General features: G+C 54.1%; 1 protein-coding gene across 6 annotated transcripts in view; it reads right to left on the bottom strand.

The window, feature by feature from the left end:
* Positions 1–19,853, bottom strand: part of NCMAP (non-compact myelin associated protein) — a 28,625-nt gene extending 8,772 nt beyond the window's left edge. Inside the window, exons 1-3 of one of the 6 annotated variants that reach the window (XM_089773443.1) lie at positions 19,745–19,848; positions 18,646–18,928; positions 17,349–17,461 (exon numbers count right to left, since the gene is read on the bottom strand). The gene's annotated coding sequence lies outside the window, so the exon portion shown is untranslated. Of the gene's footprint in view, positions 1–17,348; positions 17,462–18,645; positions 18,929–19,744 lie in introns of all 6 variants that reach the window. The other 5 variants (XM_089773445.1, XM_089773444.1, XM_089773446.1 and 2 more) reach the window with 5 other exon arrangements.
* Between the last annotated feature and the right edge of the window lie 2,813 nt (positions 19,854–22,666).

Raw genomic sequence — 22,666 nt, 5'->3', positions numbered from 1 at the left:
CATATTGCCATAGGAAACTCTTTATAAATCCAGCCAGCGTTTTGTGTGTCACTACTAACCTTAGCCATTAAAATAATCCTTCAATAGTGAAAGGTCCGAACACCACTTCATAGGGACCACAAAATCTATTTCAGCTGTAATGCCCTCCAACCTATTTAATTAATTCCTTTCTCAATGCTCTGGCTGAATCTTGTCTATATTTTCTTATACTCCACTGGCATGTTGTACACTTTATCAGTTTGCTTCATGTTGCATACAATTAAATCGAACCTGGAGCCCAATACAGGATTTTGGAAAGAAACCAATGGGTGAGATGGAGAAACCTATCAGTTACACAGCTTTAACACACACTGAACCAAGCAGCTAATCTAGGACTACCTTGGCCTCAGAGGCTCCTTGAAGCTCTCTCTCTTCCTTCCACACTAGTCTCAAAGAGTTTTGCCAAAACAGAATCTGCCAAAGAACGAACCTGCCAATACATGGCCAGGTGCATGTTCTGGGGCGAGAAGTGGGGTCCTGACTCATTCGGCCTTTGCTGTGGCTGGGTTCCATTTCTTGGGACATGACTGAGTCTCCACTCACAAGGCCAGGAGGCTCCAGGTAACTGACATTTTTGCCCTTTATGTTGCGACAGCACCTTCCATCTGAGGGGTTTAGCATCAGAGGAGCAGCCGTGCAAAAAGCGGCGCGGAGTCCTGTGGCACCGTACAGACTAACGGAAGTGCCAGAGCATACGCTTTTGTGGGCAAAGACCCACTTCGTCAGATGCATGTGAAAGCTTCTGCTCCAACACTTCGGTTAGTCTATAAGGTGCCACAGGACTCCTCACCGCTGTGGGGTTTGATCACATTCCCCACCGCCCGCTCCTGAAAGCAGAGGGGGCAGGCCTCCCGTTTCTCTTCCTGCCATCGTTAACAGAGCAGGTTGCCGTTGTGCTCAACCATGGCACCAAGCGGACACAGATCCCTGAACCTGGGTCTTGGCAGGAGCAGAAAGGCTCTTCCTCCCCCCGACAAGAGGAGAGAGGAGGGCAGAGCTGCGAAGGTAAGAGCGGCTGGGCAGCAGGCTCAGCACGACAGTTAACACATGGTCATAGTTCTGTGGGTGCGTCAAGAACATACTGTACTGGCACAGTATTCGCTTGACAAGCTGTCACAGGGTACCAGGAGCTAGGCAGTGCATTATCACCATGGCAACCTACAGGCCACATATGCTCCCTGGCATGCGGCTGACATGGCTCTAGTCCACTATCCTCATGGTGCCTTGGACCAGGAGAAGGCAATGCAGTACAATTGCAGTATCCTGAATTGTGTAAATAGACCCCGCGGACAAAGGCTGCCATCTCCATCTACGACAGAAAGAGGTGTCCGTCATTTCCTGCAAATAGACAACCGTGTTTTTGATGGGTACATTTCTACGTGTGCCATTTTTTGGAAGGAAGGGATTTGTATTAATACTGTATTGAGCTAGCATCCATCTGTGTATGCGCCACACCCCTTTCTCTTAATGGAATCGGAACAGGACTAAACATTGTAGCATATGCCCTATACTGCTAGCAGCTAAAAGTGATTCTCCTTTAACGGTTTGAGTATTAAGAACCTGGAACTAGATTATGAAAACTAGAGCCTAGAGTTAGGCTCCCGAGTAAGTGGCATGATCTTTAAATGTACGGAGCAGCTGGTTAAATCAAAGATCTTGGGTTCTCAGCCCTTTTGAGAATTAGGCCAGTTAAGACTAAAAATAGAAGTAAGAGCCTAATTTTAGGCACCCACGGTGAAAGCCTGGCCCCAACGAGGTTAATGGCAAAACTCCCAGCGATTGCAGCAGGGCTAGAATGTCGCTCGGATGTTTGAAAACCAGTTCTGTCCCTGCTAAGTTCTAATTGGCCAGTATGTGCCCGGTAGCAAGAGCCCAGCGTCGTGGATTTGTTAGCGTAGTAGCAAGGTCTGCTGTTAGGTTTTGTAACTGAGAATGGGAATTCACAAAGTTACTGGCAGTGGGCAGTGGGCTGCTTTTTTCCAAGGTTTGCCCCAGCACGAAACATGAGAATCACAAGATTGTTTCAGTCAAATGGTTCTACTCTCTTTGATCAAAAGAAAACTCCCAGAATCTGGAGCGGGGTCATTCTGCTCCGATTGAATGGTTCCTTTGTGGAACCAGGGCCCAGCTACTCTTGTAACAGGATCGTTTAGTCTGCTCATTATCCTTTCCCCTGAATGGATTTTAGATCAAAAGCTCCCCCAGCTCTAGCTCCTGGAGTTTCGCAGAGAGTTTATCTTGTGATAAACACCTGACAGCTCAGCATCAGGAGGAAATTGCAACTTCTCCACAAAGGTGCAATCATCATCCACTGGCCACCCTACCATGCAAAAGGCATCTCAGGCAATGATCTTTGCTCTCATTTCAAGATGACTGCACCCAGAGCATGAAGGGATCAGGCACTGCGGCTGAGGGGGAAGCTGAGCAAATATTTCCTTAAGGGCCTGACTCCAGCAAAGTTACGCACGGACTAGAGAGACAGGCTCCAGGGCCTGCAGAGTGCAGAATCCCGATGGACGGTCTGGAGGATTGGTACTAGAATGTTGCATCCAGCAGTGCTTAGTCACCAGACCAAATCCGTACCAGGAACTTAGCTACTGGCTAGTCAATCTGGCTGCAGTAAACAGAGGACTGCTAGCGTTCTGGCTTTTATGGGGTCAAATTCATCTGTGGTCTAAGCAAATGAAACCCCATTGGATTAATTGGGATTGGGATTGTTTTACAGCAGGGATGAAATTTGACCATTGCTGGTTTTCAGACACTTACACCAAGGACTCTGTGTGAAAATAAGTTTGTCTCATCACTTCTTTTCCATTTTGCCACCATAAACCTGCTGAACATACAGGGGGTAAGTGCCAGTTGGAGAGCCACAATATTCTGAGCCTAGGAGTGGGAGCGAGGAAGTCTAGAAGGCTAATCCAGGTTCTGCCAGTGCCTTAGAGAAACCTCTCTGCTTAATTTCTATCCTGTGAAACAGGGAAGGGTTCTTCTGAATTGGGAGTCAGTCAGCCCCACTCCTAGCGGCCAGAGGGACCCCCAGGGCACACACTCCTGACCATCTTGGCTAACAGCTATTGATTTCCACCTACTTAATCTCTGGACCACGCTGACCCGTAATACAAGATCGAAATCCACTGAAGTTAACAGGAATCTTTCCATCGGCTTCCGTGGGCTCTGGATCCGGTCCTGCTGTGGAGATGGGCAGATGCTATGTAACAGGAGTTCTAGGGGCTGCACTATTTGAAATGTCCCCTTTACTACCCACAGACGGTGGGGAGATTTCCAGATGTTCATTAGGTGGATGCAAACAGAAGCAACAGAGTTAAGCCCTTGGAACGTTTCCCCTGGAACCAGCTTTCCAGCTACAGTAGTCAGTTGTTTTAGCAACTCAGTGCAGTCCCCCATTTGTAAAAGCATCCCTGCTCCCCTCAGCCCAGCATTTCAAGCTGAACAGACATGCTCATGTTCGCTCACCTCAGTTGGAGCTAACCAGTCAGACAGCCACTGCCTGAAGCACCTGGTGAGGAGAGAAGAGGCGGTGGAGAAATACAGAGGGTTTGTGTGCAGGTTGCCACAAGAGTCTGGGAGCGGACTTCCTGCTGGGGAAAGGCAGGTGCTGCTCAGGGAGAGACGCAGACCAGCACTTAAGACAGAAAAGCGTGTTGTTGTGTCAGACACTAATAATGGAAAGGCTCAGGAGTGCCAGCTGGCTCCGGTCCCTATTTAAAATGCTGCGTTATAGCCAGACCTTCCGCTGGGTATCAAACCAGCCATTGTCTCTCTCTTACCTGCAATAATATTTATACTTCTGTAGCAGCAGCGGGCTGGGATCGCGGAGAACCACAAATGCATCGTGCCAGCTCCATGGGGCGGTTGTTAATGGCCTCGTCGGAGGTGGGGGGACCCGAGGCTGAGAATAGGGGCCTGTCCTCAGCTGGGCTGCAGGGCGCTGGCAGGTCTGGGAAGAACACGGGAAGTGCTGACTTGGGGGCTTCCCCTGCTCCCACTGATGTCGGTGGGACACGCTCAAGCAGGTCAGACCAATGGCCAGTCACTGAAAGCTCCCATCCTGCATGCTCAGTTGTTCCTGTTGGGTGGCCCAGGCGAAACGAGATCAGTGAATCTAAGTCCCGTTTCCTGGGGGAAGGTGCCCATGTCACCAAGCCACCACCACGTCGACCAGAGAGTCAACAGGCCTTAGAAACCAAACCACCCCCAGGCTCACACCATGGCTCTGCCAGCTCCTGTCCGCATCAACCCACTGCTGTCCCAGGCAGCGATCGCTGGCCGCAGCGCGGACTGCTGGCTAAGGAGCCCGTGCCAGCATGGTGTCTCTTCCTTGAGGGTATCAGACATGTGTTCACGGCAAGTTCCAACAGTGCAGAGGGAAAGAGGTTTCCAAAACTGACATCACAAAATCCATGTTCTTCCCCGTAAGCCGACAGGCCACCCAGCCTCAGCCTGTTCAGTCCCACACCACCTGGGACACGTGCCAACACGCTGGAAAAGCTGGGATCGCTGCCCACGTTTTAAGGCAAATTAAAACACAATGTACTTCAATGAAATACAGTAACGCACCTGGATGTACCTGGGGAGGGTCTCTGGGGGAAAGAGAAAAAAACATCCAGGCTCCTGCAGGGACTATTGCATAAATATGGCTCCAGGGAAATAATACAACTATGTATTAACTGTGTGCCCGATGTCAGTCCAACGCCTTTACATAAGCACGTGGGTGTCAGGCTCTGGCATGAAGCCCTCCAGGGTTAGCCATTGTTAAACACGCATTGAGGAGCACTTCATTTCCTTGTGAGACTGCATGAGCGTCATCTTAAACAACAGGTGGTTTCTGCATCCAGAAGCAGCATTAAACACACACACACACCCCGGGGGGGGGGGGGAGGGAGGGACAGACGGACACACACACACACACGGAGAGAGAGAGAGAGAGAGAGAGAGAGAGAGAGAGAGAGAGAGAGAGAGAGAGAGAGAGAGAGAGAGAGAGGACAAGAGCCAGCAAAGCACTGAGACTCCTCGCTCCGAACTGATCAATCGCCCTGCAGCGTCTGACCCTAGTTCAGCTGCATTAGCTCCCAGCCAGGGCTTGACTATCCCCTCTCCTGGGTTCAATAGTTATTATGGACAGGACTTCCAAAAGGAGCTCAGCACCCACAATCCATGGAGAGCTGGGCCCCCAATTCCTCTAGGTCCCTTTGAAAATCCCAGTCCTCCGGAGGAATAGTTGCAAATTGGAGCTAGCAGCGGGTGCTGCTTTAATCTACACTGGAAAGATTTGACAATGGAAGTATTGTCAACATTCATAAGTGGCCAGAAAGAAAGTCGACCAGACGCGTTTACCCTGTCACCCTCTCTCGACATACCACATTAGCTCGACGAGAAAGGACCGTGGGGAAGCATCCCACAGCGACAGGCATCGCCTTCAGACGCTTCCCCTCCCGACGTCTGGATGCCAGTCCTTGCCGTGTGAGCAATAGGGCCAGCAGCGAGGTGGCGTTGCATTGGGCTGCACAGAGCAGCTGTGCACAGCAGAGCATCACTTCTGGGCTAGGAAAACTGACAAGGAGCGGGGGATCTCCGTGTTGCGCAGGGGTGGGATGAGGAGCAGCAGCTACAGAACTTCTGGATGTGTAAAGCAGCCTTCCTGGAGGCGTGTGCTGAGCTGGGCCCTGGGCCACGGCGTGAGGACACAGGAATGCGGCTGCTCACTTGGTAGAGAAGCATCCTGCCATTGCTCCGTGGAAGCTGGTGATCCCCAAATGCTGCTGTTCCTTTGCAAATCAGTCTGGAGTGAAGAAGTCTGCCATCAGGGCAGCAGTTACAGTGTGCAGGGAAAGAAACCGCATGGCACTACACAGCACTCTGACTCTGGGACATGTGGCTGGTATCGCGGCTGCTTTGCTGACACGGGCTTTCCAAATTGGCAGGGCAATCGATGGCTCACACATTCCTATTATAGCACCACCCACCGCACTTCAAAACACATCAGTCGGAAGGGGCATGTCTCCATTGTGTGTCAGGCAGTTGCAGATCACGGGGGGCGTTTCACTCTGCATCTTGATAAGACACTTCAGCATCTCATTTTGGTCTTCCAGGAGCTTTAGCATGTGCTCAGTGGTTTCTGTTCTGACTTGCAGCTCTCTAGCTCTTCTGTGCTCCCTCTTCTCTTTCTGAAGTGTTGAATGCCCAATCAGCTGCATTCTGGGATTCCTGGGAGCCTGTATGGTAGATGGAGGTTGTCATGGAAAAGGCTCCACTCAGCACCTCTGCAGACTCAGTGTGTGGTGCCCGAGTGTCCTCCATTGTCCCTAGAGCCAATGGGAGCCTCACAGTTAAAAAAAGGCATCGGGCCAGAAACCGGGCTCCCAAAACCAGGAGGCATCAAAAAAAGACCACTTCTGAAAGCCTGGGCTCCATTGACTTGCCCAAGGCCACGGAGGGAGTCAATGTCACAACCAGGATTGGAACAAAAGATTCCCAGTTCCCTGCTTCTGTCTAAAGCACTGAACCACACACTTCCCCTTCCTCCTGTGTGAGTCCATGCTGTTTAGTCAGTCTATCAGGAGGAAAGCCCGGAAGGCCCAGCTGAGATCACGGCACTCTACACACAATAAGAGACTCCCATGTACCAGACACAGTTTGCTCTAAGGCTTGTGTTGCCAGAGAGTTGAGTTACTTCATTGTTTCAGCCTAAAAATGATTAATTCTTTAAAAATTTACCTAGAGCCCATAACCTTTAAACAAAACTGCCTCTTTACGTGCTACGCCGGGATGATGGATCAGACGTCAGCAGAGGCCTGGAAGCAATTATGCAGCATACTCCCGAAAGGAATGTTAGAGGGTTTCTCTTATTTTCAACACTTTTTAATTAAAAAGCCCCTTTACAACACTGCTTCTCTTGTCCAGCCCGACACTCATTTGTAAGTGGTGACTGGACACAGGAGAAGCATTAAACCGAGCATCCAGAGATGACAATTGGTACTTGACAAACAAGACTTAGGCCAAGTCTGCACTGGCCAGCTATTGTGCAGTTAATCCGCCCCTGCGCTGTAGCTTCCATGGTGTCCACACGGGGAATGTGCTTGGTGCGCACTAGCTCTGCAGGCAGCACGCTCCAGGGAAACCACCTCTGGATACAGTGCAGAGGCGCCAGCGTGGACCCCATGGTGTCGTTCTGCGTCCTGACTGGCCCCCAACACCCTTCCCACAATGCCTTTTCTTGCCTCTCAGCTCAAACTCTACAGCCCTGCTCAGGTGACCAGCCCTCGGGCCCGCCCTTCGCATTTCCAAAGGAATGCGAAAGTCTCCTTCCTGTTTGTGCGTCGATGCGCGGTGTTCTCAGCGCCTCTCGGAGGCTCCCTGGCTACAGAGCTGCTAAGTAAACAAGCGGGAGTGGCCCATTAGTAGCTCTCAAAGCGGCCTGCAGTCACTTTGAGAAACACAGGTCTAGTGTAAAAACGACCTTTTGTAACATTGCGAGTTGGGCTTGGTAGAGCGGGCCTTGCAATGCCCATCTAGGTTCTAACTGCTGCAGAGAGAGTCTGAAAAGGGCCGGGAAGCACCCGAGAAAGACGAGAGAGTTTTTGTGAAATGCCCGGAGTAACACTGACACCAAACACAAAAAATTGCAGGAGGGGAAGGACGAGCGGGAGGGGAGGGACGAGCGGCAGGCGGGAGGGGAGGGAGAGTGCACAGCGGCACCTAAGCATCACGGAGCAGCATGTGGACACACTGGAGGCACTGCCAGCACTGCCCATGGACCAGTTCCCAAAAGTGTTTTCAATACACACACGCGTGCGCATCACTGCCGACACCACCCTGTCTCCAGGTGCCATTCGCCGCACTCCACACCTGCCCAGCCAACCTCCACTCCTGCTGCACTCAGCGCCCATCCGCGTGCAGTTTAGCCCTGATGAACCACAGTCCCCCTTGCACAGTTCAGCACAGCTGCGTATTAACTTTGGACGTATGCAGACCGGGGCCTGCCTCCCTCCCTATCTCCCACCCAGTGCAGACGTTGCACGCTTCACGTGTCCTATTTTACTGGGTTTAATACATGAAATGCATGTTTCAAAGCAATCTTTAGTTCATGCCATGAAAGCGAGCGAGCGAGCAAGCATTCCCCAGCAAATCTCCAGTCACTGTAGCCCTAAGTGCAGCGCACAGACCAATCAGTAACCCCCTAGCAACACAGCCACTGCCCTCCTGTGCATGGCAACAAGTTGCGCTGACTTTCAAATTGCTGCCTCAAGGCATCTCTGATTCTCGCAGCTCTGTGCTGCTCTAGTAGCCCTGGTCTCGTGCTGTGCCTCTGCGGGCCAGCCTGGGCTTTCACCCCCTCTCCATCTCCCCCCAGCGACAGCCACAGGGATATTACCATCAGCCCTTGCTCCAGTCATCCGAAGAAGCGGGTTGTGCCCATGAAAGCTCATGACACTATCTACGTTTCTGTTGGTCTCCAAGGTGCTGTAGGACCATTTGTTGTTTCAGCAGCCAAGTCCCGCTTCCATGCAAACAGTGCCAGTGGGCCTCCGAGTGGCCAGAGCACACTCCCCAGTCATTCTGCACCTGCTCAGCCCGTGAACTCACCACAAACACAGACAGTAGCAGGCGCTTTCGTGGGCACCACCCACGCCCTTGTGAAGAAGAGGGTTGTGCCCACGAAAGCTCCTGCTACGCTACTGTCTGTATTTCCTGGCGAGTCTCTAAGGTGCTGCAGGACCACTCCTGTACATTTTTGAGTGTAACATGGCAATCCCCACAACTCTGAAACATGCCGGCCCCGCGCTGTCCACACAACACGGAGCCCGTTTGTGCTGGGCGGGCGGTGTCACTTCCAGCGCAAGAACACATCCCCAGTTCCACTGAGTGCACTGGCAGGCGGGGGCTAGTCACCCAGCACATGGGAGGTACTTGGGGTGGCTGGCTCCTGCCCCGCTCAGGCTGCTGTGGCTAGAGCCAGCACGGAGACGTGTCCCCTTCCAGCGCCCAAAGGAAGGAGCTCAAGCTGTGAGGGCAACGCGCACACAACGCCCAGCACAGCAGCAATTTATACTCCTGGTCGCTTCGTCAGAGGGCCTGAAAGCACTTCAAGCCCCACTGAAATGCAGACAACTACCCCCAGTTTCACCTGGATGGGGGTGGAGCGCCTCTGTCACTTCCTACTGGCTACTCAGCAAAGCGATGACCAGCCCAGGAGAGCCCAGGTGTTTTGATCCAGGTCTTCCTCTACACGTCAGATCGTGCTCCTGTCCCGCACCGTGATCCTCAACGTGGAGCCAGGCCGTCTCCCCGGAGAGCTCCTGACACTCCCGGGGGAAGCCTCGGCAATCGGCTGCTCTACCCCTTGCTTGCTACGAGCGTTCGCTCTTTCAGCGGGGAGCCCGGCTGTGAAGAGAGGGTGGATTGGGCATTAGCCAGCTCTTAAGTGGACTCCAGCCCACGGTAAATGGATACCTAGCCCACGTGTTCTAACACGCCCACCAACTACTCTAAGGAGGGGGCCGCCCCCCCTCCCCCGCAAGGTCTGCAGAGGTGTTTTCTCAAACCCTGGCGTCACGGCAGCCCTGCTCTCCAACATCTTTCAAAGCACGTGAGGCTGCCGCAGCAAGGCCAGTACATCCTCACGCCCAGCCGTCCACCTAGATTCCCGTGCAGAGGGGACGCTGCGGCGAGAGCAGAAGGGCACAGCAGGAGTCTAAGCAAACGCTGAGTCTCTCAAGGCGACACGGATCAGACTAAACTACCGAGCATTGACGGGCGCTAAGTGCCGCGCGCAGACAACAGGCCACAAGTGGAGGCCTCGCGCGGAGCGGGGACTGTATCTTCCAGGGGAAGTGTCCTGAGAAACTGGCCAATCGTAGGGAAAAACGCTCTGCAGCACCCATGTGGGGCTCCGGGCACGGCCGAGTCGTTCCGGAGCAGGAGGAACAGAGGGGGCGTTTCAGAACCTGATGCTGGTTCGTCTGTAGCATCTTGTACCACAGAAGAGTCCTTGGGCCCCAAATGCCAGGAGTTTGCCATTGACTCCTGCTCCCCCGAGGAGAGAAGAAGGAAGCATGGCCTGACGATTCTTCCTCGTGCCAAATGGAAGAGGCAAGGAACGTCCCTGCTCTTGCTCAGAGTCTAACCAGGCCGACGTTCGCTGCAGCGAGTGCCACCAAAGCCAGCCCCGTGCGTTTCCAACAGAGCGAGGGGCCAGCCGCAGCGTGTGCATTTGGATTCAAAGCCAGGCAGCCCCAGAGTCTCAGGCCAGTCTGTTGACCCCCGCTCTACGTTCAGAGCCCCTGCAGGAGAAACACTTCTCGTCTGTCTAATTCCTGCCGTGCCGGAGGAAGGGCGCGCGACCACAGCATCTCCAGGACACGTTGCCAAGACGCTTGCAGGAGGCAGAAGGGTGATTTTTCTTGGTAACACAGATAAATATTTTTCTAAACTTCACTCGGGGCTCTGGATTTCTGGCTGCGCAAACATAAGAATCTCTTTGACGTCCTTCATAGCGTCCTCCTTTAACACTTCACTCACCAACCAGGACTTTGATTTAGTTCCCACCCTCTTTACCAGCGAGTAGATCTATGCAAAAGCAGGGGGCGTAGGCAGCCACAGTCACAACGGGACAGGGCGGGTGGAGAATAAAAACGATCTTAGTGTCGGCTTTCATTTTAGCTTCCTCCTCTTGGACAGGGACAGATCCCATGCACTAGCTTATCGCTTTACAAACAAGTGTACACATTGTCCAACACTAAAATGCAGCCAGTTTTGGGGACGCAGCACCTTGACGCAAGCGCTTCAGGACAGGAAGTGAAGATGCCGTCACATCCACTGCAGAAGAACTCTGGAATGGTACGGCGAGTCATCCACGCTGGAATCTGGCTTGGTCTGAGGGCTCATATGACTAACGTCCCTTTGCAAGGGATTGTACTAAAGGGCTTTTAATGGCAGGTGGCAATTTCCTAACCTGTGTTACTGTGGGCTGGTATTCTACGGAACCTCTCTCGGGGGAGACGTGGCAGATATAAAACCTAGGCGCGCAAAAGGCTATATTGAAAACGTGCTGGTCGAACGTGGATGGTGGGGACAGAAAATGAGAAGTGCTTTTCCCAGGGAATCTCTAGGGAGGAGCTAATGCAAATTCCCCAACTCGGGCCCTGCGAACACCCAGCCTTCTGAAGCTACGCCTTGGGGAGAGCCGGTAACAAAAAGCCAAGGTCAAAGGCTCAGCGGTTTCTTCATGCAGCTGGATCCACCCAGCCCTTGCTCTCATCCGGGATCTGAGATGGGGGAAGTCAGTAGTGGATTTGGGTGCTCTCTGGGATGAGCTTTTAGCCGACGTGTAGGAACTTTTCTTGCTTTAAAACGAGCTCTCTGCAATGAACCCTGAAGAGGAGGCAGATGGTGTTGCAGTTGCTGGCAGCGCACTGGGCCCAGGCGTCGGAGAGCAAACGATCACAGAGCCTGGCTTGCTGGATATCCCTGGCAGTAAACGCCGGGCCAGACGGGATGAGACATGAGGTGACCACTGACAGCCAGAAGCCTAAAACGGGCGGTGCCTGTGGTGGACCACGGGGGAGGGACACGGGCAGCTGCCCTGCCCCCATGGCAGCAACGGCCTCGTTTTATTGTCTCATGCAAAAGATGGCGCCTTCAGCAGCAGACGGCACGTTGGTCCCCGCTCCTTGGCTGGGGCCTTTCTGAGCAACTCTGCTTAACTCCTCTCCTCTGCAGCGGTGCTGGCACAGAGCCCGGGGGATCCTGCCTCCTTACTCTCGCAGGGCGCAAGCCAGGCTCTGTGGCGTGTTGCTGGAGGCTGCTTGTTCCAACACGAAGCCTAGAGCTGCCAGAGTGTCGGCTCCAGCACGGCATGCCCAGAGCCGGAGCCGAACCTCATGCCGCACACGGGAATGATTTTCCACGGATGCCCGATGCAAGCGCTGTGCCCACATGGGGCGCGCCGCTTGCTGAGAGGCGGCAGTAGAGCTCATGGCTTCCGAGTGCTCGGTCCATCCACACTGGCATCTCCACAAGCATCTCCGCTCTACTCTGCTCGCGATTCCCAAATGACATCGGGCACCAGATTGCTGGAGTGAGTCACCCTCCCGTTTTGCAGAGGGACAGACAGAGGCCCAGAGAAGTGAAGGGATGTGCCCAAGGCCGGGAAGTCACTGGCAAAGCTGGGAACAGAGCCCAGATCTCCCGACTCACGGTTCTGTAATTAGTTCGTTCACCAGCCCAGCCCTCCCCTGGGTAAGCGGGGTGGGTGGGTGGGTGGCAGGAGAGTCTGACACAGGGAGTCAGAACGGTCTGACGTGGCGAGAGAACAAGCTGCATCGCTCTGGTCAGTTCTGTCCCCGTCTCTGCCTGTGTGTTCCCGAGGGCCCTTTTCTGAAAGGGGATTTCTCGGCGCTTGCTACTGACATAGCAGCTCTTCTCCCCTGCTGTCCTCAGAGACGGGCGCCGCTGAATCAGCGCAGGCTGGGTGAGGCAGGAGCACGGTTCCCACCACACACATTGCAGGTGCAAGGAAGAGGGCCGGGCCCTTAAATCAGCACAAACAAGCAGAACAAGGAGAGGCAAACGGGCCTTTTGCACTAGACTGGAATCGCTAGTCGCTCCCAGACACAACCAGGAAATAGGTGGGGCAGAATCAAGGCCCGAGTGGTTTTAGCTGAAGGGACAAGGATGGAGCATAGGAATTTACATGCAGCAGCAGCTCAGACTAGAAACGACCGAACAGAGCCGGGGCCCAGCCCGAGTGTCTATGCTGAAGCTTTGTGGCCCCCCAGTTTGAGCCCGGTCAGTGCAGGCGGCTTGTTGCAGTGGAGACATGCTCAAGCCAGGCCTGGGGGCCAGCGCAGGGCTTCAGGCAGCGCCCACCACTGCAGAGCCATCGCCCCGTTCGAGGCGATCGTTGCTGGATTTCGGTGCATTTTAAGCAGGTCGGGATTTTATTGCGGTTGCCGTTTGCTAAATAGATCTGGCTGGACAGGCCGGGGGTCTCAGCCAGAAGCAACATCACTGGCCTAGACAGATAAAGTGAATTCTCTCTGTGTAAGAGAGACCACCCAACCCTGCTAATAGAGTGAGGGAAGCAGCTTCAGTAGATGTCACTGCTCATGCTCGGGACAAGGGGGAAACATGACCCCACAGGACGCCCGCGGCCATGCGTCGCCTCTGGGGGCACACAACTGATAGACCACCATATCCCCGGGCTAGCTGCTCGTTCTCCAGCGAAGAGAGTCATGAGATTTTTTTTCTTTTTTGCATGCCCAGACTTTCATATCCACGAACTCCCCTGCACAAATGCAGCCCCTGGATTTTACTCCCACACGCTGAACTGCACGTGCAAGCACCCAAGAGGACATTTGCAGCTTTGCACATGTGCTTTTGAGACCCTGCCTCCCAGCGCAAGCAGCGTCTAAAACGGTTTCTCTGAGGTGTCCGTGGCCTGCTAAGCAGAACTCTCAACACGCACATTGAACACGCAGGAAATCAAATCTACAAAGAAATTGTGACTCAAGGCCCAGTCCAGGAGTCCGGTCTATTCTGCAGCTGTGCCTGGCCTAGCCTGGAGGCTATTCAACAGGTCTCCTGGCTCTGATACCATCCCAAGCCAGCCCCGTTTCCTTGGCGCGGCTGTCGGAATCCCTGACTGCCTGTGGCGAGCCCGGTCGGCTCCTGGCACACACGGGAATAATATGGAAAGCTGGGGGGTGTATACACACAAGCACACGCACACGCGAGGAAGCAAGACACCCCTCCCACGTCTGGTACATTCAACGTTTCCCAACCAGTCGTCTCCACTAAAGAGGCGGCTCCCTGCCGACCGGCCCGTGATGAGCCATCCTCCCAGAGGGTGAAATTCTACCTCTCTGCCCTACCCTTGCAAACCTCAGCTGGCAAGCCAATGCCCTCCAGGCCCTGGAGCGCCTCACATACGTTCCATGCAGAGCTGCAGTGGGGGCAGGTCCCGGACCCGGCGCAAGCCAGAACTGAGCCAGGCTGCTGGCCACCCACTAAACATGGACTGGCTGGGGTGGGACGCGCGTAGTCTATAGCTTTACCCAACAAGCTTTTGCTTATCGATTAATCGACTGCACCGTTCCATCCCTATTTGTGGTCTGTATTAAAACAGAGCTGCTGCTCCAATGAAAGGCTTCCCAGCTCCCACTGTCGGCCCCACAGACCCTGTGCAACAAACCCGGCGTCCCGTGCGATCGCGAGCGCAAGGCTTCCGTGCAGCGAGGGGCCCGTTCACTGTGCGTGCTGCTCACCTGACGCCGGCGGGGCAAACGCCACCTGGCAGCAGCAGTGTCAATCCCCACGTGCTACCGGGAACTTTGTTACCCCCCCGCATCTCATGGCTTTGCCTTCACCGCCCGGCCGAGCTGGGGGACTGTCGGGAACCAGAGATTCACGCCCCCGCTCGTTTTTCCCCTGCCTGTCTCCGCTGGTTCCACGGTGCGTGGTCTCACCAGCCCCGCGCAGCGCCTCTCCCACCGCGGCAGCTCACAGGGTTAACAGCAAGCAAGGTCAAAGTTAAGAATCTGATCCAGGCCAAATCCAACGTGAACTGGACGGGGAGGAACTCACACACCCGCTCGGCAGGATGGGCACCAGGCTCGTGAGAACTCAGCTCATTCCCCCAGAGCAGGGGCTGCCGGCCTGGGCAGATGCCTGGGTTTGCTCACCGTTTGCTGTGTCTGGGACAGCCGCCCGCTCAGAGCACCCTCTGCAGGTTCCTTTGGCACCCTTGTCTAGTGGTCCCCCCTCCACCAGCTGCTTACGGCACCAGAGAGCAAACTGCACTTTTGCTGCCCAGACAGACTGGAGCGGTTCGATACCAAGCAAGCCAGTCTCTGAAGCTGGAGAAAGATGCAACTTTTTGTTTCCATATTTTCTTCTTTGGAAGTCGGTCTCTTTTGCTTTTGAGTCAACTTCAGATACCAAGAGGCAAATTAGCTCTAAATTTAACTCCAGGTTCGTTGTTAACTCCAGGTGCCCCAGAGAGGGTGGACCGAAGACAATGATCAAGCGATTTGTCTCCTGCCATCCTCTGTTTGTCAGAGGCTGGAGAAGGATGGCAGGAGACAAATCGCTTGATCTTTGTCTTCGGTCCACCCTCTCTGGGGCACCTGGTGCTGGCCACTGTCGGCAGACAGGATACTGGGCTAGATGGACCTTTGGTCTGACCCAATAACGGCCGTTCTTATGTTCTTATGCTGTTCAGTGAAGGGCGTCTGTGGTGCAGGATCAGGATATCCTGTGCTTTCAGAATTCCAGATTTCTAGTTGGATCGCAGTTAGAGGCCCTTGTCCTGCAGGCACAGTCAACGAAAGAGAAAAGCCCCTTTCTTTGTGATCTAGGAATCGAGCAACTCCTTTCACTTAGCAAACAGCTGGATGGAGCTAGTCCCAAGATTTCACATGAACCTACAAAAACACCTTCATCATTCAGGGTACACTGTAGAGTGACCAGGCACATGATATATCACACTTCCATGCCACCCACCAGCTGAGATTCTCATAGCACTTTGCAAACGATTCTTATATCCATTTTATAGAGGAAGGTTAAGTGACTAACCCACACAGCTAGTCAGTAGTCCTGGTCATTACTTCTGGGCTCTAACCACTAGACCACAATTCTTCCTAATGCTCCATCTACAGTAGAACCTCGGTGTTATACCAGTTACGAACTAATCCATCAATCCCACACCTCATTTAGAACAGGAAGTATGCAATCAGACACCAACAGAGACAGAAAGAAATGGGAGAACAAATACAATCCAGTACTGTGTAACACACAAATTACTAACAACAAAGGGAAAGTTTTTTTAAAAATCAACAAGGTAAGGAAACTTTCTGTGCTTGTTCCATTTAAACGAAGATTTATAAAAGCAGCATTTTTATTTTGCATAGTAAAGTTTCAAAGCTGCATCAGGTCATTGTTCAGTTGTGAATGTTTAAAAGAACAGCCAGAGCCGATAGTTCAGAGTTACGAATCACAGCCATTTCCAAGGTGTTCATGACTCGGGGGAGGGGCGCGGAGGAGGGAGGCTTCCTACTATATTACAGGGTTCAGAAAAGGGCAACTAAAATGATGAGGGGTTTGGAACGGGTCCCATATGAGGAGAGGTTAAAGCGACTGGGACTTTTCAGTTTAGAAAAGAGGAGACTGCGGGGGGATATGATAGAGGTCTATAAAATCATGAGTGGTGTGGAGAGGGCTGTGACGGCACGTTGGGGTCCCCCATCTCCTGCACCCCGAAATGGCACAAACAGACTCCACCAGCCAGTAGAACGGAGGTAGTTTAATGCTTCTCCAGGACACAGCACAGCACAGATGTAATCTGGTTACAGGAACTGGGGCTAAGAGGCCTCAGTGCCCCCCTTGAGATGGGGGATCCCAGCCCCCTCCCCAGTTCCTTCTCCCCTGCTTTCCAGACAGGAACTAACTCCCTCTCCTCTTCCAGCCCTGCCCCCAGCCAGGGCAGCATTCCACCTTCCTTTGTTCCTCTCCATGGGGGGTGACTGGTCAGACAGGTTGAGCCCTTCTTTGCATAATGACTCATGGCCTGTCCTTCTGGGCTGCGGTACCCACGGCAGCCAGTGGGGGTTACCCCAGAGCCAGCAGCATAGAAAACAGCCAGGTACCCCCACTACGTCACAAGGGCCGATAAAGAAAAGTTATTTATTAGTTCCCTAAACAGAAGAACTAGAGGACACCAAATGAAATTAATGGGGAGCAGGTTTAAAACTAATAAAAGAAAGTTCTTCACACAGCGTGTTGTCAACCTGTGGAACTCCTCGCCAGAGGAGGCTGTGAAGGCTAGGACTATTACAGAGTTTAAAAAGAAGCTAGATAATTTCATGGAGGTTAGGTCCATAAAAGGCTATTAGCCAGGGGATAAAATGGTGTCCTTGGCCTCTGTTTGTCAGAGGCTGGAGAGGGATGGCAGGAGACAAATCGCTTGATCATTGTCTTCGGTCCCCCCTCTCCGGGGCACCTGGTGTTGGCCACTGTCGGCAGACAGGATACTGGGCTAGATGGACCTTTGGTCTGACCCAGTACAGCCGTTCTTATGTTCTTATGTTATGTTCTTATGTTCTGCATTCATGTAATTTTCTTAAAAAATAGAACGGAGGTTTTCTGCGAAGTGACTTCCTGGAGCACTCAGAGTATCAGTTACCTTGAAAATTCTACAGATCACATTCTCATCATGTTCCCAGCAATAATGAAATTAACACTCACCCTAGAGCAATACATTAGGTTAGCATATGCCAAGCCTTTTGTCTTACCCTGCAGGGAGTACTAATCTGCCAGCTCAGAACACAAGGCTCCTGCACAAAACTCAATCGACTTTAAGGAAACACCTTCAGATCAGCTCGCCACAGCACAATAAAGCTTTCACCTGCAGAGGTGAATAAGGAAATTTATAGCGAGAGATTTTTTTCTTGCAAGGAGACATTCCAAACTCTCCCCCTCCCCCAGGAAGGTAATTGGCTAGCTCTGTTTCAAATGTTATGCCTTAATGATTTTTAAATTAAAGAAACAAATAGCTGCTAATGGGATAGCTTGGTGGCAAAAGATAACCTTGCATTGGTATCATATTTCCTTCCTGTCTATGGCTGTATAGAACAACCTCCATCTATACTCTATAGCAGTGGTCCCCAACATGGTGCCCGCCGGGGCATTTATGTGCACCCGCTGAAACATCTGGGCTGGCCCCTACCCCCGGCGCACGGCACATGCGTGGCCTCACCCCCAGAAGCACGGCGCGTGAGCAGCTCCGCCCCCGGACGCCTGGTACGTGAGTGGCCCTGCCCCTGGGGGCCCGTGAGCCATGAAAGGTTGGGGACCACTGCATAGCAATACAAGGAGTCTAAATTCTGCTCACACAGGTGTGACTCCAAAGTAACACAAATGAAAGAGAAACTGCTGAGCTCCAGTTCCTCTTCAAGTGTGACACCAACTCAGGATTAAACAAAGACCGTGAATGGCTGGCTAACTACAAAAGCAGCTTCTCGTCTCTTGGTATTCACACCTCCAGATCAGTACTAGAGGTGGGCCTCATCCTCCCTGATTGGATCCACCTCGTCATCTCCAGCCTGATCCTGGCCTGCATATTTATTCCTGCCTCTGGAAATTTCCACTACATGCATCTGACGAGGTGGGTCTTTGCCCAGGAAAGCTTATGCTCCAACACTTCGGTTAGTCTATAAGGTGCCACCGGACTCCACCGCTTTTGCAGATTCAGACTAACACGGCTGCCCCTCTGATACTTAACAAATGAAATGATTGTCTATTTGCTGCCATATAAATGGCAGCAGAATGCGGAGCAGAAAAGCTAATTCTGGGACAGCTTTATGAAACCTCTGTAACCTTGGGTACCAGTGTACAGCACTAACAATGTATGAACTATGGAAAAACCTACCAGTGGAAACTTCTCTGGGCCTCTACCCTAAACAGACTCTTACACGCACTTCACTTTACACCCGTGAGTAACCCACCTGGAATTGCTGGGGCTGCAGAGTGGAGAGAAAATGGGGGGGGGGACCCTCACATTTTATAACAGAAAAGAAGAGGGGGGAGTACCTGTCCGTTGTTGGGCCGGTGCCAATCAGGCTGGCCGAGTGGGCTCCAGGGGTCTCCTACCAAGCCTTTGATGTCAGCTGGGTGTTGAATGCAAGGAAGGCAGGTTTTGTATTTGCAGCTAGAGGCCAAGGGGCGGCCATGTCCCTCTGTTTCAAGCAAGAACGAGGAGCCCTGTGGCACCTGAACAGCTAACAAGTGTGTTTGGGCATCAGCTTTCGTGGGCAGGAACCCACCTGGCCCGATACCTGGGATGGAAACGTTGGCTTGGCAGGCAGCGACAAACCTGCCAAGATGGGAGTTACTACGGAGGACAGGGTGGGGCTAAGGGGGGACCCACTCAATGGGGGGGGGCTGTGGCCCGTTCCCAGCGGTTGGTGAGAAGGTGCGAATGCCAGAAGAGGGGCACAGCAAGTCTACGGCGACAGCACTGGGCCAGGGCCATTCAGGGCTGTGGCCCCGGGACTCTGGGGGCCCCCGGGACTCTGGGGGCCCCCGGGACTCTGGGGGCCCCCGGGACTCTGGGGGCCCCCCGTGCTGCGCACCTCTCGTGTCCAGCGCAAACCTGCGGGGCGCGTCGGCCGCGCTGCAAAGACCCTGGGAAGGCCCCGGGGGGGGGGGGGGGCGCTGCCTTGGGGCCCGTCTAGAATAGCTGATAACCCCTCTCAGTCCCCCAGCCACTGCCCGGCCGCTGCGGAGCCTCTTGGTAACCCCCCCCCCCCCGGAGGGGAGTTTGGGGCCGGCGCCCCCCATCCCTGCCCGACAACACGGAACCTTCCTCCCCAGCGCAGGACTCGCAGCCCGGCCGGGAACGTCCCCCCCCCCCCCCCCCGACTGCCCGGCTTGATGGGGGGGGGGCGCCTCCTTCCGGAGCCAGGACAGAACCGGCCGGTGCCCCCGAGACAGGCGGGGGGGGGGGGAGCCTCTTTTTCTGCCCCCGGGGCCGGGCTTCGCTTCGGCTGCAGCGTCTGTCGCGGGGCCGGTCCCGGGACCCCCCGCAGCCCGGGGGGGGGGGGGGGCGTTTGCAGCCCGGGGGGGGGGGCGGTGCCCGCGTTTGCAGCCCGGGGGGGGGGGGCTCTGCCGGGGCCCGGGGCGCGCTCACCTGCCCTGCTCCGTCCCCGGCCGCTCGCAGCCCCGCCGCGCCCCGCTCCCGCTGCGGCCTCCCGGGGCAGCCCGGCCCCGCCCCCGCGCCAGGTGACCCGCCCGCCCCGTCCCGGCCGCCGCGCTGCCCCGCGCCAGGTGGGGGGAGCCCCGCCGGGGGTGAACAGCCCCGGACTTGCCCCCCCCCCGCGGTTTGATTGTAAAGGGGGGGCCGGGACCCCCCGCAAGTCTGTCCCCTCCCGCTCTGGGCCTGTCCACACGGCGCGGCCCCGCCCCTCGGGCCAGCTGGCTCGGGGGTGTCCGAGCCCAGGGGCAGGGGGACGGCTCCTGCCTGCGGACACAGCCCTGGCTCCAGGTCCCGCAGCGCCCCCCCTGCTCTGCCCCGGAGGAGCGGGATGTCACACTGACCCCGTGGGTGGCTGCAGCCAGCATCAGACTGACCCGTGTACCGGGCCCTGCTCTCAGAGCTGCACCGGTCCGGGATCGCCCCTCACTTTTCCTTTGCTGCCTGCCTTGTGGGTAGAGCCCAGCCAAGGGCTGATTTTCCCAGACAGTGGTCAAACCAAAACCTTCAGAGCACACAACAAATCGCCGTGTTTGGTTTTCAGCTCCAAGCGAGCCATGTTCATAAACAAAACAAGCGGGAAATGCTTTGTCTCCAAAACCTTCATAATGGGACTTGACTTTTTCTGAACATTTCCCCTTGTTTCCAGCCAAAACTATGGACCAAAGTCACACAGAGTGAAGTGGTTGGCTCAACACTGCTGCTTTAAGCCAAAGTAAACTAGTGGCTGATTTTTCTTCACTCAGCTCTGTTTCCGAGCCCAGATGTTCCATGTTTTCTTGGCACATGGGACGAGACATTTTCTTTTCTCTTCTCTCTCTTTTGTTCTGAATTGTAAGTTGAGATTCTCGTGAGATCACAACTGCCAGGAGCTGGGACGTTAGGAGCAGGTTGGAGAAATGTCTCTCAGGGATTGTCTAGACAGCGCTGGGTCCTGCCCTACGGGCAGGGGACTGGACTCGATGACTCTCGAGGTCCCTTCCAGTCCTAGTGTTCTATGAAAGACACCAAGGATCATGTTCCTCGTGCTAAACTGGCAAGAGCTGGCAGTGCAATGGATGACCGGCCCTCCTGCTCTGCCCACGTGCCCAAGGCGAATATCCAACTTTGCTCAGTACGTCCCCTACTCCGCAGTCCGACTGGCTCGAATGGGACCTGTGTTGTGTGGCACCAGGGCTCTGCACAAACACCAAGGCCCAAGCACACAGATCCAGCTACGTGATCAGAGCCTGTATTTCCGCATGGTACCGAGCTGGATCTACCTCCCTGCAAGAACACCCCAAGAAGCCAGGGGCAGAGTGGCAGATGGTCAAATGTGTCAAGTGCCCTTTCCACCCCAGCCCAGCCCAAAATGAAGACGTTCACAACGGAGGAAGGCACGAGAGGTGCACGTTCTGGCTGGGTTCACCTAATCACCCCAAATGCCGGTGGTGAGCAGGCAGCAGCCGCCAAGGGGTTACACACACACGGGCCTTGTCTCCCCCCAGACCCGAGTTCAGACGCTGTGGGGGAAAGATTTGGTAGATGATTAAATCGTCGTTATTTGGGGGAGGAGGCTGCAGCAGCAACATGCTCAGAGTTTCCCACTGCATGTGGGCCTGGACTCAGGATCCGACCTTCTCTCCCTGGCTCTGTTATTCATCTTGGCAAGTCACGTAATCTCCTGGTTAAAGGTTCCGTTCAGCCATCCGCAGCGTGGCTGTAAATGTCCATACTCTGGAGCGTGGGAGGGTTTTGTAAGGGAATGGTTATAAAGTACCAGCAAGAGAGAACATGCACTAGGGGTTTGCACTTGGTTTGGAGACAGTAGTTCACTCACTTCTCTTGCCCCTCTCTTGACACGAGCACCAGGGGACATCTGACGAAATTACCAAATCTACCCATTACATATCCCAGCAAGAGGGACGTGTCGGTAGTTGGGGAGCGTTTATTCGATAGCGAAACAAAACACCTTTTCCTGCCAAACGCTCTCCGCACACCGTTCCAATGTGATTTACCATCAGCCCTGGATAGACAGACATGCTGAGTCAGTGAACTATGTGCTGTCAGAGATCCCACTGGGTTTGCAGAAAATCAATAGAAGTGATGTGTCATGGGTGTGGTGTAATGACGCCCGTTGCAATGTGCGATACCCTGTTCAATAGAGATCTGGTGACTGTGCTGCTGAACAGTGTCTCGCTAAACACAAGCTCACAGTGAGGAAAATAGGTACCTTTAAAGCAGCTAAAAAGAAATAGCTTTTCAATCTACACCTAATTAACCCAAAGAACTCTCTGCAACGAGAGACCGAAGTCAGAACAGGATCAGAAGCAGAGCTAGCACCTGAAGAAATCCAACCAAGTTTTCTATGGATCAAACCTTCGCTGCAAGGCAGGAGTCACTCTCTAGCGCAGCGGTGGGCAACCTGCGGCCGAGGGGCCAAGTGCCGGCGTTCTATGCTTGGTTCTATGTGTGGCCCCTAGCATGCCCTCCTCTGACACAGCTGGAGCTGGCCATGTCAGAGACCAGGCACTGGGCTAGAGAGCTCACTAGGTAGGAGCCGTGAAGCCCTTCCTATCTCCAGCCTCCATCACACACACACAACCATTGGGCTACGGTGGGTGCGCAGGACAGGATCAGGTCACCCCGCGACATGACACTCTCTCACTTCTGTCTGTGCTTTTTGAGCTAGATTGTTCTGGAGGCAAATCTGAGGGTGGATTGAACCTGTGTTGCCACCAATGTTGCTATCCACATGAGGACAATGGCTGGGAAGGGGATTTCAGTCCAGCTTGGACGGGATGGGTGCCAGCTCGGAAAGTTCAGGATCCAGATCCATGTGTTTAGGTTCAGACCCATCTTTGCTCCTGCTACTCCACC

Source organism: Pelodiscus sinensis, chromosome 26 (genome assembly GCF_052426305.1).
Source record: "Pelodiscus sinensis isolate ZL-2025 chromosome 26, ASM5242630v1, whole genome shotgun sequence".
Taxonomy (NCBI): domain Eukaryota; kingdom Metazoa; phylum Chordata; order Testudines; family Trionychidae; genus Pelodiscus; species Pelodiscus sinensis.
Note: the sequence above shows the minus strand (reverse complement) of the source record. Positions and strands in the feature narration are given on the sequence as shown.